Here is a 17,837-nt window from a genome sequence, read left to right as displayed (position 1 = left end):
AAATCTACTTCCATAAAATTATGTGGATGAAGGTTCTATGATGACAATTAAGGTAGTCATCAATTTGATTACAGAACAGGCATCCTCTCCACTATTGCTTAGAGTCTTAGCTGGTGTCATCTTGTGGAATCCTTGTGAAAAAAATTGAGAAGATTTTAGAAAATGGAAAGATCTGCCATGCTCTTGGATAAGAGCAATCAACATAGTAAAAAGGGCAATGTTACTAAAAGCAATCTACAGATTCAGTGCAATCACCATCAAAATTCCAACACAGTTCTTCAAGACCTTGAATGAACAATACCCAAGTCAGATGGAAAAAAAAAAACTAGTGTAGCCAAAACAACCCTGTACAATAAAGGAACTTCCAGAGGCATCAAGCTCTACACTAGAACTATAGTAATAAAAAGAGTTTATTTTATTGGCATAAAACCTGGAACATAGATCAATGAAATCAGATTGAAAACCCTTATAATTTCCACACACCTATGAACCACCTGATTTTTTACAAAAGAAGCTAAATAATGTCATGTAAAAAAGAATCTTCATGAGTATGGCAATATGATCTGACATTTCTGGCACCCTCCCTCAGCTGCCCAAGGAACTAGCTGGGGGCGTCTTCCTGGACACCTGGGAACCCCTCTAGTCTCTATTAACCCTAGAATGGCTCCCTTAATTAAGATATATAATTCCCTTGTTCCCATATCCATCCTTCCTATATCCCAACCATCCTATTCCCCCAAGCTCTTCCCATCCTCCACTTCACACTTTCTCTCCCATACCCCCATCCCCCCCATCCCACCCCACCCCCCAAGTTCCCATTTTTTGTCTGGCAATCTTTTCTTACTTCCAATATCCAGGAGGATAACTATATGTTTTTCTTTGGATTCACCTTCTTATATATCTTCTCTAGAATTTTTTTACGAATTATAGGCTCGATGTCCTTTATTTATGGCTAGAAACCAATTATGAGTGAGTACATACCCATGTTCATCTTTTGGGCCTGGGTTACCTCACTTAGCATTGGATGGAGAGAAAATGGACAGAGCCCCACATAGAAGCACTGGATTGAGCTCCCCAAGGCCCTGATAGGAGCAAAAGGAGGGAGATCATGAGCAAGGAAGTCAGGACCCATGCGGAGTGCGTGTACCATTGAGACGGTGGGACAGATCTAACGGGTGGACCACCAAGTCCAGTTGGAATGGGACTGATGGAACAGGGGACCAACCCGGACCCTCTGAATGTGGCTGATGGTGGAGGAGGACTGAGAAACCAAGGACAACGGTGATGAGCATGAAATCTACAGCATGGAAGGGCTCACTGTGAGCCTTGTCAGTTTGGTTGCTCACCTTCCTGGACTTAGGGGGAGCTGGGAGGACCTTGGACTTAACATAGTGAATGGGAACCCTGATGGCTCTTTGGCTTGGAGAGGGGTGGAGTGGGGTGATGGGTGGAAGGGAGGGGAGGGAAGAGGGAGGAGGAGGGGGATTGAGATGAAAATTTTTAATAAAAAAATGAGAAAAAAAAGAATCTTCAACAAATTATCTTTATCATAATGCAAAGTGTATTTAGTACAATTTCAGAAGTCTATAGTCTATAACAGTCTCAAACTTGTTCTGAAGTGCAAAGTCTTTTCTAAGATTCATGAAAATCTTTAACTAAAACTCCTGGTAAATCAAAATGAAAGTGGAGATTTCATACTTCCAACATAAAATGGTACATGATACGCATTTCCATTCCAAAATGGGAGAAAAGGAGCACAGTGAGGAAAAACTGGGCCAAATCAAGGTGGAAAACAAGCTGGGAAAACTCTAAAATTTCATCTCCATGTTCAATGTCAAAACACACTCTTCAGGTCTCCAACTCTGTTCAGCTTTGTAGACTACAACATACTTATTTTTCTTGGGCTAATTCAACTCCCCATTAGCAGCTTTCTTTGGTGGTTTCTTACAACTCTGACATCTCCAACATCTTGGGGACTCCAAAGCAATCCAAGTCCCACATTACAGCTTCACACAATGGTCTCTCTTGGCCTCCATTCAGGAACATCCCTGACCATGCCTGGCCTCAGATACTTTCTGATTTTGCAAAGGGAGATTCTATAGCCTTTCATCTATCCTTGATGCTAAAGCTGGAACCACAAGGCCAAAGCTGCCAAGTTCTAACTGCTTGCTAAGGTTGTAACATGACCCCCTCATTCAATTATAATTTCACAGAGTTTCTGACTTTTATAGTTCTTTTCACTGCCTAATCTTGGCTATCCAGAATCTCAATCTGTAGACCAGGCTGACCCTTGAACTACCTACCTCTGTCTCCTGAATGCTGAGATGAAGGATACAACCACCATGTTTGGATCTAAAGTACTTCTTTAATTCCTTTTCACAAGTTGGAAACTTAGCTGAAGTTAGCACTCCCATTATTTCTTTTAATATCAGTCTTTCTTTAATTTGTTTACATTCTTGAACACAGAACTTAGCTCCATTTCACTTCCTGGTGCCCTTTTCTGCATATTTTACATTTTGTAGGTTTTCTTACTTAGCTTGCTTTTCTTTTCATTCTAGCTCTTCATTTTTTTTCAAATTTCCAAAATGATTGTTTATAAGTGTTGTTTTCACATAAAGGAGGATATGATATAGAGATGAATACTTTGCATTGGTATGGATCTTGGCCTATTGATACAGATTTAAGGTCAATTATGTTATAGTGTTTATATGTATTTCTGCTCTTGTTATAAATCTCATTTAAAAAGTATTAAGTTTATACAATTCACTTAAAATGTAATGTATACTTAAGAATACATAATAGATAGTCATCTATAATAATCAAACTTGTAGTCATATTAGATAGGTTTTCTAGATATACAGAGATATATTTCAGTTAGATAGATCTTTTTCTTTTTATTAAATTATATAACTTTTACAAAACTTAAACCTCCTCCCATCCTCTAATTTCCCTTCCCCTCCCCACATTTCCCCTACCCCTCCCCCTCCAGTCCAAGGAGAAGTCAGGATTCCCTGCCCTGTGGAAAGTCAAGGTCCTCCCTCCTCCATCCAGTTCTAGGAAGGTGAGCATCCAAACAGGCTAGGCTCCCACAAAGCCAGTACAATCGAATAGAATCAAACAACCCAGTGAAATTGTCCTTGGCTTCTAAGTCATCCCTCCTTGTCAGCTACATTCAGAGAGTCTGGTTTGATCACATGCTCTATCAGTGCCAGTCCAGTTGGCCTTAGTGAGCTCCTATTAGATCAGTCCCATTGTCTCAGTGAGTGTACGCACCCCTCACATCCCTGACTTCCCTTGCTCATGTTCTCTCTCCTTCTGTTCCTCATTTGGACCTTGGGAGCTCAGTCCAGTGCTCCAATGTGGGTCTCTGTCTCTATCTTCATTTATCCCCAGATGAAGGGTCTATGGTGATATGCAAGATATTCATCAGTGTGGGCTTAGTAAAGAGACAGTTAAGACCCCCTCTCCTCAGCTGCTCAAGGAGCAAGCTGTGGACATCTCCTTGGAAACCTGGGAACCCCTCTAGAGGCCAATCTTGCCAACCCTCAAATGGCTCTCTTAATTAAGATAAATACTTCCCTGCTTCCATATCCACTCTTCCTCCATTCCAACTGTCTCATTCCCAAAGCTCTCCCTATCCTCCCCTTCTCACTTCTTTCTCCCCATCTCCTCTTACCACCACCCCACTCCCACCTCCAAGCTCTCATTTTTTGCCTGGCAAATTTGTCTACTTCCAACATCCAGGAGAATAACTACATGTTTTTCTTTGGGTTTACTTTCCTATCTAGCTTCTCTAGGATCATGAAATATAGGCTCAGTTCTATGGCTAGAATCCACTAATGAGTGAGTACATATGATATTCATCTTTTGGGTCTGAGTTACCTCACTCAGGATGGTGTTTTCTATTCCATCCATTTGCATGCAAAATTCAAGATGTCATTGTTTTTAACCACTGAGTAGTATTCTAATGCATATATATATATTCCACACTGTTTTTATCCATTCTTCCATTGAGGGACATCTAGGTTGTTTCCAGGTACTATCTATTACAAATAATGCTGCTATGAACATAGTTGAACAAATGCTTTTGTAGTATGATAGGGCATCTCTTGTGTATATTCCCATTAAAGGTATTGCTGCATCCTGGGGTAGGTTGATCCCGAATTTCCTGAGAAAGTGGCCACACTGATTTCCAAAGTGGTTGCACAAGTTTGCATTCCCACCAGCAATGGATGAGTACACTCCTTACTCCACAACCTCTCCAGCAAAGACTATCATTGGTGTTTTTGATTTTAACCCAATCTGACAGGTGTAAGATGGTATCTCAAATTTTGATTTGCATTTCCCTGATTGCTAAGGAGGTTGAGCATTACCTTAAGTGTCTTTTGGCCATTTGAACTTCTTCAAGTTGAGAATTCTCTGTTCAGATCAGTACCCCATCGTTGAATTGGGTTAATTAGCATTTTAAAGTCTAGTTTCTTGAGTCTTTATATATTTGGGAGACCAGACCTTTGTCTGATGAGGGGTTGCTGAAGATCTTTTCCCAATCAGTAGGTTGCCTTTTTGTCTTAGTGACAGTGTCCTTTGCTTTACAGAAGCTTCTCAGTTTTTAGGAGATCCCGTTTATTCAATGTTGCCTTTATTGTCTGTGCCTCTGGTGGGTATATGAAAGGAAGTGTTATCCTGTGCCCATCTGTTGTATACTATTCCCACTTTTTCTTCTATCAGGTTCAGTGTGTTCAGATTGATATTGAGGTCTTTAATCCATGTGGACTTGAGTTTTGTGCATGGTGTGATAGATATGGATCATACTTCATTCTTCTACAGGTCGATTTAAATGATTCACCTGGTCTTGATTTAATTTGGTAAGTGGTACTTATCTAAAACAAGTCAATTTCTTTTACCATTATACAACTTTGTGGAATATAAGCTTCTGTAGTAAGACCTAATGATTCTCTGAATTTCCTCAGTGTCTGTTGTTAATCCCCTTTTCATTTCTGATCTTGTTAATTTGCATGTTCTATCTCTGCTTTTGATTAATTGATAAAGGTTTGTCAATCTTGTTGACTTTCTCAAAGAACCAGCTCTTTGTTTCTTGATTCTTGGATTGTTTTCTGTGTTTCTATTTATTGATTTTAGCCGTCAGTTTTGATTATTTACAATATTCTACTCCTCCTGGGTGAGTCTCTCTTTTTTTTCTAGAACTTTCAAATGTGCTGTTAGTCTCTAATGTGAGCTTTCTCCATTTTTTTAATATGAGCACTTAGAGCTATGAACTTTCCTCTTAGCACTGCTTTCATAGTGTCCCATAGGTTTTGGTATGTTGTGTCTTTATTTTCGTTGAATTCAAGGAAGACTTCATTTCTTTCTTATTTTTTCCCTGACCCAGAGGTGGTTCAGTAGTTGACTTTCAGCTTCCAAGAGTTTGTAGGCCTTCTGGGTAGAATTATTTTTAAATTCTACTTTATTCTATGGTGATCTGATGAAACACAGGTGGTTACTAATATTTTTTGTAACGTGGGAAGTTTGCTTTTGTTTACCTAGTATGTGATCAATTTTGAGAAGGTGTCCGTGAGCTGCAGAGAAGGTATATTCTTGCTATTTGGTGAAGGTTCTAAGATTGTCTGTTAAGTCCATTTTGATTCATTACCTCTATTAATTCTCTTATTTATCTGTTAGGTTTCTGTATGATGACCTGTCCGACTGGTGAGAGAGGAGTGTTTGAAGTTTCCTACTATTAGTGTATGTGTTTTGATGTCTGTCTTGAGTTCTAGTAATTTGTCTTTTATATAAGTGGGGTGCTTTTATATTAGGGGCATAGATATTCAGGATTGAGACTTCATCCTGATGGATTTTTTCTGTAATGAGTATAAAGATCCCTCTCCATCTCTTCTGATTGATTTTAGTTTGAAGTCAACTTGGTTAAAATTAGTTATGGGCCCACACCAGCTTGTTTCTTAGGTCCATTTGCTTGATAAACCTTTCCCAACCCTTTTCTCTGAGTAGTATGTCTGTCTTTGTGGTTGAGGTGTGTTTCTTGTAAACAGCAGAATGTTTGGATCCGATGTTCATATCCAATCTCTTAGCCTGTGCCTTTTTATAGGTGAATTGAGTCCATTGTTATTTCGTGATATTAAGGACCAGTGGTTGTTAACTCGAGTTATTTTTTTTGTAGTAGAGCTTGTGAGTTTCCCTTCTTTGAGTTGTGCTGGTAAAGGGTCGCTAGATGTCTGATTTATTGTGGGCATTGTTGGGCTCCTTGGTTTGTGATTTTACTTCTATTACTTTCTGTAAGGCTGCTGGATTTGTGGCTACATAATGTTTAAAATTTATTTTAATCCTGGAATATTTTGTTTTCTCCATTGAGTTACAAAAGCAATGCTTGTGTATAGTAGTCTGGCTTGCATCCATGATAACTTAGTTTCTGCAGTACAATCTATCCAGGACCCTCTGGTTTCATGTTTCTATAGAGAAGTCAGGTGTAAGTCAGATGGGTTTACCTTTATAAGTTACTTGACTTTTTTCCTTGCAGCCTCTTAATATTATTTCTTTATTCTGTATGTTTTGTGTTTTGATATTCTATGGCGAGGAATTTTTTTTTTTATCCAGTCTATTCGGTGTTCTGTATGTTTCTTGAACCTTCATAGGAATATCCTTTATTTAGGTTGGGAAGTTTTCTTTCTTTCTATAATTTTATTGAATATATTTTCTGGGCCTTTGAGCTGTAATTCTGCTCCTTTTCTACCCGTAATTATCTTAGGTTTGGTCTTTTTATTGTGTCCCAATGTTTTGTGATGAGAATTTGTTGGATATGCTGTTTTCTTTGATCAGTGCATTTATTTTCTCTATGATGTCTTCAGAATCTGAGATTCTTTCTTCTATATCTTGTATTCTGCTGGTTATTCTTGTTTCTGTAGTCTCTGTTCGTTTACCTAGATTTTCATATCCAGCTGGCCCTAGGTTTGTCTTTTCTTCCTTGCCTCCATTTCAGTTTTCAAGTCTTGCACTGTTTCCATTATCTGTTTGATTGTTTTTTCTTGGTTTCCTAGGGTATCATTTACAGAATTACTCATTTCTTCAAACTTTTTGTTATTCTTCTCATCCATTTCTTTAAGGGAGTTTTTCACCCCCTGTTTAAGGGCCTCTATCACTTTCATAAAGTCAATTTTTTTATTACTTCTGGATTACTATGTTCAATCCTCGTGTTGTAATTTCACTGGGTTCCAGTGTTTTCATGTTGTTGTTCAGATTGTTGGAGGAATTCTTGCATTGGCGCCTGGCCCATCTCTTCCTCCAAATGTTCCCAATGGATCTTCTGGTAGCAGGATCAAGTCCTCCTGCAGGCCAGGGTCCTCTCAGACAAAAGGCCTACCTTGCTGCAGGCAGGCAGTTGAAACAAAGAACTCCAACCCTTTGCACTCACCAGCCTGTCCAGCACCCAAAAGAGGCTGAGGCTGTGGGATCTTATGGCCCCTAAGAAGGGGAGGAGAAAGGGGGGTTCCCTGGGGGCAAGCTGGGATGGGATAAGGAAGAAAGAGGTGGTAGCCAGGGAGAGTTAGTCCCTACACAGAATGACTAGGAAGTGTAGGGGTTTGGAGGAATGTCTGTGCTCTGTCTCCCAGGCAGCAGGAAACTCACTCACCCCTCTGATGGATCTTCTGGTAGTGGCCAGGACCTAACAAACAAAAGGCCTACCTTGCTGCAGGCAGGCTGTTGAAACAAAGGAACTCCAGCCCGGTTGCAACTCACAACCTGTCCCAGGCACTCAAACAGGCTCTTTGTTCTAGCTCTTGATAAGGGTGAACTCTAAAAACACAGGACAGACTTGATACAGGCTGTTTTGAGAGTTCCTCTGTCAATGCAATTAATCAAAAACTCTTCAAATTAGACTCAGGCATATTTTTTGGACAAGGGCAGAAATTAGCCATATTCTTTACTAAAATACCACAAGAATAATTTCTAGACAACATATTAAACATTCTTCTCCCCTGAAACCTCCTGAGCCAGGCCCCACAGTTTCAAGTCTCCCTCAGCACCACTGTCTTCCATTGACTAGAAAAACACTGGCTAGCAAAAAAACCAGTCACAATGACAGCTGAAGCTGAAATGATCCCATTTTGATTCCTTGTTGCATTTCATGAAGCTGAAATGCCCATTGAGGAGCACTTGGACCCCACTACTGTCATGCTACTATCATCAGCAAACTGGTTTTGGGAGGGGGGGCTGGCTGCTTACCTATTGCCAGTCTGCCTATTTTAAGCTGTTGACTATAGGAGGAGAGAGCCCACTTGTTGATCCCTGGCCACTTAGCTCTGAAATAATCACACAGAAATTGTATTAATTAAATCACTGCTTGGCCATTAGCTCTAGCTTCTTATTGACTAACTCTTACAATTATTATTTAACCCATCTCCATTAATCTGTGTATCACCACAAGGGTCGTGCCTACCAGCAAAGGTTCAGCATGTATATCTCTGGCAGAGACTCCATGGCTTCTCTCTGACTCCACCTCCTTCCTTCCAACATTTCAGTTTAGTGTTTGCCCCAACTACCTAAGTTCTGTCCTATTAACAGGGCCCAAAGCAGCTTCTTTATTAACCAAGGTATTTACAGCATACAGAGGGGAATCCCACATTAGTTGATGCCCCAGATGGTCCCCCAAATGAAAAATTGTGTTCCTATGGGGTGATCAAAATCTTCAAGAATGAATGGTACAATCTTGGTGAAGACAATTGAGTTTGCTGGGTGATTTCCTTCGAAGACCAAATGGGAAGTTAGCTTTTATGTATTCTGGATGCTTTCCCGATCCTGAATCTCTGTCTCAACACTCTCAGAGATATTTGCTCCTTCATGAAGGCCTGTCTAGAAAAGAAGTTATCCAGAAGGATCTTGTGATGCAAAGCTGCTATGTATATACCATTCAGGCTTAAACCTACTGAAAGCCCAGGCCTCTTCTGCAGCCCTGGCCTGTGTGGAAAAGAAAAGCTGTCTTTTCTTCAGATGTGACTTTAGGGGTGAGAAATAGAAGATTATTAAGATTTCTGTAGGAGTAGTTTAGTGAAAGAAAGCTCTATTTAGATGCTACCTGTCCAGCTATGCAGCTCTCTTTTCCAGATCATTTGTGCACATGTATAGACCCTCAAAGGCTCTTCTGGGAGGTTGGGACACGGTTCCCAAATGGAGGTGCTCTCTTCTATTTTTCTGCAGCACACTCACACCTTTTCATGTCAGAGACCTGTGCCTTCTCATGAAACACAAGTAACCGGCCAAAACATTTACTACAAATTTTCAAACAGCCCTTGAAACTGGGGTGCATTTGCTCATTTGTCATAGTTCTTGACTTTCCACTGGTAATCCTATAGATAATCAGGATGATGGTGACATAATTACAAACAGAAGAGTGCTTGATGTCCTTCAAGTCTTCTCTGCCTTCTAGTTTTTCTTAGTATAAAATGAAGGCTTAGCCCTTCTTGCATTAGAAGGTGTGACTGTACACATGCAGGTCTTCATAAGAAGTCCCATTCCCTTCATTATCAATTTTTCCCATTTAATAGACCCCTTACAGAGACTGAGTGCAGCTATGGCTTGTGCCAGGATCTTCCATATTCCTACACATGAGAAGGAACCTCAGCCCTGGTATCAGAAAAGTTAGTTTTGAAAATTCTGTCTCTTCCAAACACAGCATAAGATGCTTAGCCAACTGTACTGGTACCATCCACCACCCCATATCACTAAAAGCAGTGGTCTGCAGATAGACTGAATAGTACAAACTGAGGTTTAAATGAAGTTTCTAGAATGTGGGAGTTTGGATAAATTGGCTTCATCTCTGCAAACCTGTTTCCCTGTGCCAGAACACTCCCCCATAGGCAGGTGGTCTTGACAGAAAAGTATCATGTGTTCATATCTCAATTTACTTTGCAGGAACGCTAGTGGAAAATTCCCCAGCTTGGATCCAACCACCCCAGCCTGGAGCACTGGACAAACACAACATGAATGAAACGTACTACACTTACTACACTGAAACTACCCCTTATTGACTCCAATCGCAATATCCTGAATATTCTTAATGCTCGGCATGGCCATGGTTGGGATGGTAGGGAAATGCCAAAAGTGCTGGGCTTTGAGTTTCCACATACAAAGGAATGCCTTCTCTGTCTATGCCCTCAACCTAGCTGGGGCTGACCTTCCTCATCCTCAGCTTACTGACTATGTATAAGAACCCTGGAATATATCTTTTTCAATATCTATGACATCGATTTTATATTCCCACCTATCTCAATCAATTTAATCATCTTTGCTTACCTTGCAGGTATGTGTATTATTGCAGCAATCAGTGCTGAGCGCTGCCTATCTGTCTTGTGGCCCATCTGGTATCGCTGCCAACGACCAAGACACTTATCAGGTGTCATATGTGCCCTGCTCTGGGCCTTCTCTCTACTGTGGACTCTCCTGTTAGGGGAATGATTGTGGCTTTCTAAATTACAATTATACTATTCTTTCTGTAGGACCCTATCTGTCTTGTGACCCATCTGGTATCGCTGCCAACGACCAAGACACTTATCAGGTGTCATATGTGCCCTGCTCTGGGCCTTCTCTCTACTGTGGACTCTCCTGTTAGGGAATGATTGCGGCTTTCTAAATTACATTATAACTATTCTTTCTGTAGGAGTTATAATTTTATCACTGCTGCATTTGTGATAGTATTATCTGTGGTTCTTTGTGGATCCAGCCTGGCCCTGTTGGTCAGGATCTTCTGTGGCTCACAAAAATTCCTGTGACCAGGTTGTGTGTGACCATTCCTTCACGGTGCTGGTCTTCTTATCTTTGTTCTGCCCTTTGTTATCTATTGGTTCCTTTACATCGGTTTGAGGAGTTGCATAAAGTTTTCCCTTGCCATACTGTTACAAATGACAATTTTGTATCCTGCATTAACAGCTGTGCCAACCCCATCCATTATTTCCTTGTTGGTTCTGTTAGGCACCACAGGTTTAAGAGGCAGAGTCTGAAGATATTACTGCAGAGCCATTGCAGGACACTCCTGAGGAAGAAGGGTGAAGAAAGGGGGTCTACAAGAATTCTGGAGAATAGGAAACTGTCTGGTGTAGTTGTTGAGTGAGTCCTTGATCACACACAGTTGTTTGAGAAGGCAACATGGCCCTCTTTTAGATGGGGCCATTTCACAACCTTGTTCAATTAGTTCAGAAACAACCATTTTGTAGAGACGGGTGAATGGGCTTGTTAAACAGAAACTGACTACAGCATCCAAAAAACTGCCTCATGTGGGCTCACTGCATCTGCTTGTGATGTAATCTTTGTAACCAATTGCCTTGAGGACAGGACAGCTCCACTGTAAACAAACCCTTCCCCTCCAAAGAAGGCCCAAAGCAGTGCAGGGAAGGTCCAGGATTTTTTGATCATTGAACTTGATTAATATTAAGGAAGATTATATTCTAATAGAATGACCCATTTCCACAAGTTGTTTTTTAAATGTTAAGGGAAATTAATTGAAATTTCCACAATCTCAGTTTCCCTTCAAGATCCTCACATTTTAGAATAAATATGTATGTATAATTTTAAGATGTTACTTATATAAATTGCTTAGCAAACAAATATGCATTTTAAGACTACCTATTCTAAATCTCTATCCACCCATTTGAGTCTTGAACTTGAAGTATCTACCATATTTAGCAATGAAAGAATAAGATCAGATTTTATACATTAGCATCAAAGCACACTTAAAGTTGGAGAGAGACCGTCTTCAGTTTCCCCCTTTCCTAAGGCTTTGTTTAACTATCCTTGGTCATGCCTTCCATATTATTCCCTTGTCTTTGCCCGGATTCTTTCTCTGTGACTCTCTAACCCCTCAAGAAAAAATTTTCAATAAGTGTTGTTGAACTTATTTCCTCTTGAATTGAATTTCTGGCAGATTTACACCATCCCGTGGAATGCATGGCATCCATGACTTGAATTTCAAGTGTTTACATTTTTTCAAATAATTCATGAATATTGAAGCTTGGTATGACTTAATTGCTTCCTTTCCTTGGCAATTTGTACAGTACTTTCTGGAACCATGGAAGTCTTACCACAGGAAAGAAATTCCATCAATCTCAGATCATCTGAGTCCTTTGTCCTAAATGTGAAGTGTGTTCTGCAATAGTGGATAGGGTATACCCTCATCCACTAAGAAATGATCATTGATTACATCTATAATCCATCTTGTTTTGGGAGTCACATGACTTCATTGACTAACCATTCAAAAGGAGGCTTCTCATGCCAGTAACTGGTCCAGTATGAAGATATATATAGAGAGATGATATAGATATAGATAGATATATAGATATATAGATAGATAGATAGATAGATAGATAGATAGATAGATGTATAGATGTATAGATGTATAGATGTATAGATGTATAGATATATAGATGTATAGATATATAGATATATATAGATATAGGTATCTATAGGTATATAGATATATAGATATAGATATAGATGATATAGATGATGATATAGATATAGATAAGATATAGATATAGATTATACAGATATAGATAGAGATAGAGATAGAGATAGAGATAGAGATAGAGAGATAGAGATAGAGATAGAGATAGAGATAGAGATAGAGATAGAGATAGAGATAGAGAGATAGAGATAGAGATGATAGAGATAGATAAAGATGAGATAGAGATAGAGATAGATATAATGATAGAGATATATAGTGTGTGCATACAATGCATATATGTATACATATAATAATGTGCACATATATATATGTGTGTGTAATCAAATTTCAATTTCAATGAAATATAAAATTACCACTCCTTAAGGCCTTAAAAAACACCATTCCTATTATTTGTCCCTGTCACTCCTCTTCCTTCTGTATTGACCTTCCACCCCTCCACCCCAGTCAGATTCCCTCCCCATTTTTCAATTGCCCACTTATATAATCTCTATCCTGCTATTACCCTCCCCCAGCTCCTCAGCATATGGTCTCTTTATGCATTTCTGGCTTGTTGTATATGCACATCTGAGAATTTGGAGCTAGGAGCTACAATAAGAAAGACTGTTGTAAAATTGTCCCTTATGGGACAGGACTCCATTTGCTAAGGGTTGAGGCAAGCAATATGATGAGTGTGTCTTCATAAAACTAAAAAACTTTCTGCACAGCTAAAGAACCAATCAGTCAGATAAAGAGAAAACCCACAAAATGGGAGAGAACCTTTGTCTGTTATAACACAGAAAGATGGTTAATACTCAGAATCTATAAAGAGATTTCGAAATTACGAGTACAGAAACCAAATCACCATTTGAAAACTGGATGTGGGACCTATACAGAGAGTTCTCAAGAGAATAAATAAAAATTGCTAATAAAATCTTGAAAAGGCCTTATCATCCTAAGCAATGAGAAAAATGCAAACTAAAGCAACTTTGACATTTCATGTCATGCCAAGCAGCGTGCTTATAATCAATTTAAAATCTGACACGAAATGTTGTCTAGGTTGTGGAGAAAGTGGACTCCTCACTCATTTTTGGAAGGAATGTGAACTGGTGTAGCTGCTCTGAAAAACAGGATGGAGAATCTTCAAAAGACTAAACTGTATCTACCATATGACCCAGATATACTACTCATTAGCATATGACCAAATAACTAAACATCCTAATCCACAGAGACTTGTTCACCAGTGTCTGCTGATGCCTTATTTACATAAGGAAATGGAAACAAGCCAAATGTCTTCCACTGGTTAAGTGGATAATGAAATGTGGTACATACACAATGGAATACAACTCAACTGTAACGAAGAGAAATCCTGAGATTTGTCAATAAAGGGCTGAACCTACAAAATATTATCTTGAGTGATGTAATATTTCTTGTGAAATAGTATTTCAATCTTAAATGTTCCTGTGTTTGACACTTTAAAGTATAATTAAGAAAAAGTACTATGTTCACATTAAACAAATGCATATTTCAATAAATTGACTTGGATAAATGTAACTACTTGACTCCAAAACCAATCAAGATACAAAATATTATCTTGCCTCTGCGAGTTCCACTAGTCATAACTGATGGAGGTCATTACTGTCCATTTCCAATTAATGTAAAATTAAGAGTGCACCTGAATATATATATATATACATATATATATATGTATATATATTATATATATATGATGTGGAATTCCCCTCTGTGTGCTATAAATATGTTTTATTGCCGTTGGTTAATAAAGAAGCTGCTTTTAGTCAATAGATTAGTAGAGTAAAGCCAGGCAGTAGCTGCTGAAGGAGATAGATGCCCTGGTACCATGCCCGTAAACCACAATCCTCCTGGTAAAATATAAAATAATAGAAATGGGTTAATTTAAGATATAAGAGCTCTCTATGAAATACTCCTAAGCTACTGGCCAAGCATGTTGAAATTAATATAGTTTCTGTGTTACTATTTTGGATCTAGGTGTCAAGGAATTGAATAAGCAGCCTCTGCCTAGACACATGTGTGTATGTATGTATGTATATCTGTGTGTATATATATGCATATATGTGTATGTATGCATATAATGTAAAATTCCTTTTCTACAAAAGCTGCTTTAGAAAAAATTCTTGAATGCAGTGCACTCTTACTACATAGAGATCTTGTGTTGTAAATTATCTTTATTTTGTCTTGTGTATTTGTTACTTCCTATTTTTTATGTTTCCCACTTTCTATATAACACAGGTTTAGTAACCATCATCATATGCAGTCTGTATGTACATATGGACAGAGTATCAAAAATCTTCATAGGCTTATGCTTTAAATGCTTGTTGTCCAACTAGCAGTTCTATTTTAACAGATTATACAAACATTAGGGCCTAACTATTGAACATAACTCATCCATATTGTAGCCATGGACAAGAACTCACTTTTAACAGTTGAGGAATAACATGCTATGTGTGACTGGCACAATTTCACAATCTATTTATCTGTTATTGCATGTCTGTGTCTCCCATGTACCGAATGCTGAAATTAATGCCCCAATAAACATATAACTCTATTTACTAGTGGCAAAGAGGACTTTGTCCACTATTTTGTTTTAATCTGTCTTTTTTTCAAAGTGGGTATCTGGTAACAACATAAATTTAGGGTGTCTTCATTAGGGTTCCTATTGCCGTGAATAGACACCATGACTGTGGCAACTCCTATAAAGGAAAATATTTAATTGGGGCTGGTTTACAGTTCAGAGCTTTAGTCTAATATCAGCATGTAGGGTGGCATTCAAGGAAACATGATGCTGCGAAGGAATGAGTGCTCTACATCTTGACCTGTAGGCAACAGGATGTGAACTGTGTGTCCAACACTGGGTATAGCTTGAATATATAAGATCTCAAAGCCCTCCACAGTGGACACACTTCCTCCACAAGACTCCACCTACTCTAACAAGGGTGCACTTTCTAATATTGCCACTCTATAGGCCAAGCATTAAAACACATGAGTCTATGAGGGCCATACCTATTCAAACCACCAAAAGAGGGTACAAAAAACTATAATTTTAAGAAATCTGCTATGAAACTGTCTTTCCTAGAAACAGTTGTGATGTGTTAGGCTGCTTGTTTCTTCCTGGCTGCTCAGCCCACAAAATAATCACACAGAAACCATATTATTTACAATACTACATAGCCAATAGCTTAAGCAGATTTCTGACTAGGTCATATCTTAAATTAACCCATATCTTAATCAGGGTATCACCAAGAGGCTGTGGCTTACTGGGTAAAATTTTGGTGCCTGTCTCCAGCATGGCTACATGGCTTTTCTCTGACTCTACCTTCTTTTTCCCAGCATTTGAATTAGTTTTCCCCACCTAGCTCTACTCTATTCTATCACAGGCAAAGGCAAATTCTTTATTAACCAATGGTATTCACAGCATACAGGGGGGAATCCCATATCATCTGCACTTTTCTGTTTAAATAAAAAGGAAGGTTTTAACTTGGACATAGTAAAATTATATATAACAAAACAGCTATCAAGCAAGAATTATAGTTACAATATTAATATCTACTTTATCTTTTATCATAACTAAGGAAAACTTTAATTATAACTATCTATTCTTCAAGTCCATCAAAGACTCCAAAAGGATATAATATTACCTAAGTAAACAGGAAGTGCATTGTAAGCAACTTCCAAAACTCTAAAATTGATGGAGACATCTCACTGTTTGGACAGTCACCCAAATTTCTTCTGTATCCTTGGAGCATTCATCTTCAGCCTACAGACCCATAGTATCCAGCAGTCTTCTCCACAAAGCAGGAAATTTCAAAGACAGTTCAGCCTATATTAGCAGTTTGTCAGTCACTTTCTTATGAGTCCTGCGGAATAACTGGCAAACTCTTTCATGAAGCAGGAACCATAAAGGATCGTCTCACCTTTAGGCAAATTCAGCCGTCATCTCTCTGTAGGTTCTGCATATCCAGATCACATAACGTAACATCAAGCAGTCAGGAAAAAGCAGTTTCTTCATCAAATGGCCAACAAACTCCATAAGGAGCCTCTTTGATGCCCATTATCCTTTTAAAGCAGTTGGTGCTGCCAGGAGCAGATGTGTCTCATATCATGAAAAGTCCTAAACTCTTGAAAACATTTTAAATGCCATATTCTATAGGTCTTTGAAAGGTTTGAAGATTATCTAACTAAAATATATTTCTATATATCTAGAAAACCGAACTAACATAACTACAAGCTTGACTATTATAGATGATCATCTATTACCTATATATCTTAATCATACATTGCATTTTTAAATGACTACACCATCACAATACCTTAATCAAGAGAAGAAATGTACATATAACAATATTGATATTAAATTTATATCAATAAACCAGGATTCATAGCAATGCAAATATCTATAGCATATCCCCATTTAAATGTAAACAAACATTTATAAACAATATTTGGGAAATTGGGCGTAGTTGTCTCCAGGCTGCTTCTTGCTTTTTGTTGGGTGAAATAAGTTTTTGAAATGTTTACAGCGACCTTTTGGGGGACCTTGGTCCATCAAACCACATTAGTCTGGAATTAACGTACAGGTTCTCATCTTCTGTGGAAACAAAAACAAAACCTCTTTTCCAAAGCAACAAATCCTTACACCAACATTTTGGAATCAAGCTACCTTTCAAATATATATACTGGTATATACTGGCTTAGTTTATCAGTCCATACAATGATATGTCTCTCTGTACCTAGCTCCTTCACAGTCAAAAAATTCAAAGAAAACACAATAATATACATTATCCACATTCTCTCAGTATATTCCATCTTTTTGTGGTTCATTTTTCTTACTCTATAAACTTTTTCTACATGTTTGATATTTATTTATTATCTTTACTCCTTTAATCTTTGACTGTCTGTACTCATTTATTTCTTTTTTAAATTAATTTACTTATTTAAAATTACCACCTCCTCCCATCCTCCCATTTCCCTCCACCTCTCCCCACTCCCCCTCACCATCGCTCTCCAGTCCTAGAGAAGTCAGGGTGACCTGCCTTATGGGAAGTCCAAGGCACCCACCCCTCCATCTAGGTCTAGGAAGGTGTGCATCAAACGGACTAGCTCCCAAAAAGCCAGCACATGAAGAAGAATCAAAATCCAGTGTCATTATCTTTGAGTTTCTCAGTCTGCCCTCATTGTCAGCCACATTCAGGGAGTCCAGTTTGATCACATGCTCATTCAGACCCAGTCTGGCCTTGGTGGGCTCCCATTAGATCAGTCCCACCGTCTCCGTGGGTAGACGTACCCATATCAGACAGAAGTCTGAGAGTGAGACCAAGCTTGTCTGACTGTAAACTCACAGCCCATCACAATAAGC

At 38.7% G+C, this 17,837-nt stretch overlaps 1 pseudogene; it reads left to right on the top strand.

Annotated features, from left to right (window-relative positions):
* Positions 1 to 7,306: 7,306 nt before the first annotated feature.
* Positions 7,307 to 11,055, top strand: LOC119802970 (annotated as a pseudogene).
* The last annotated feature ends 6,782 nt before the right edge of the window (positions 11,056 to 17,837 follow it).

Source organism: Arvicola amphibius, chromosome 12, assembly GCF_903992535.2.
Source record: "Arvicola amphibius chromosome 12, mArvAmp1.2, whole genome shotgun sequence".
Taxonomy (NCBI): Eukaryota; Metazoa; Chordata; class Mammalia; order Rodentia; family Cricetidae; genus Arvicola; species Arvicola amphibius.
This window is presented reverse-complemented; position numbering and strand designations above follow the sequence as displayed.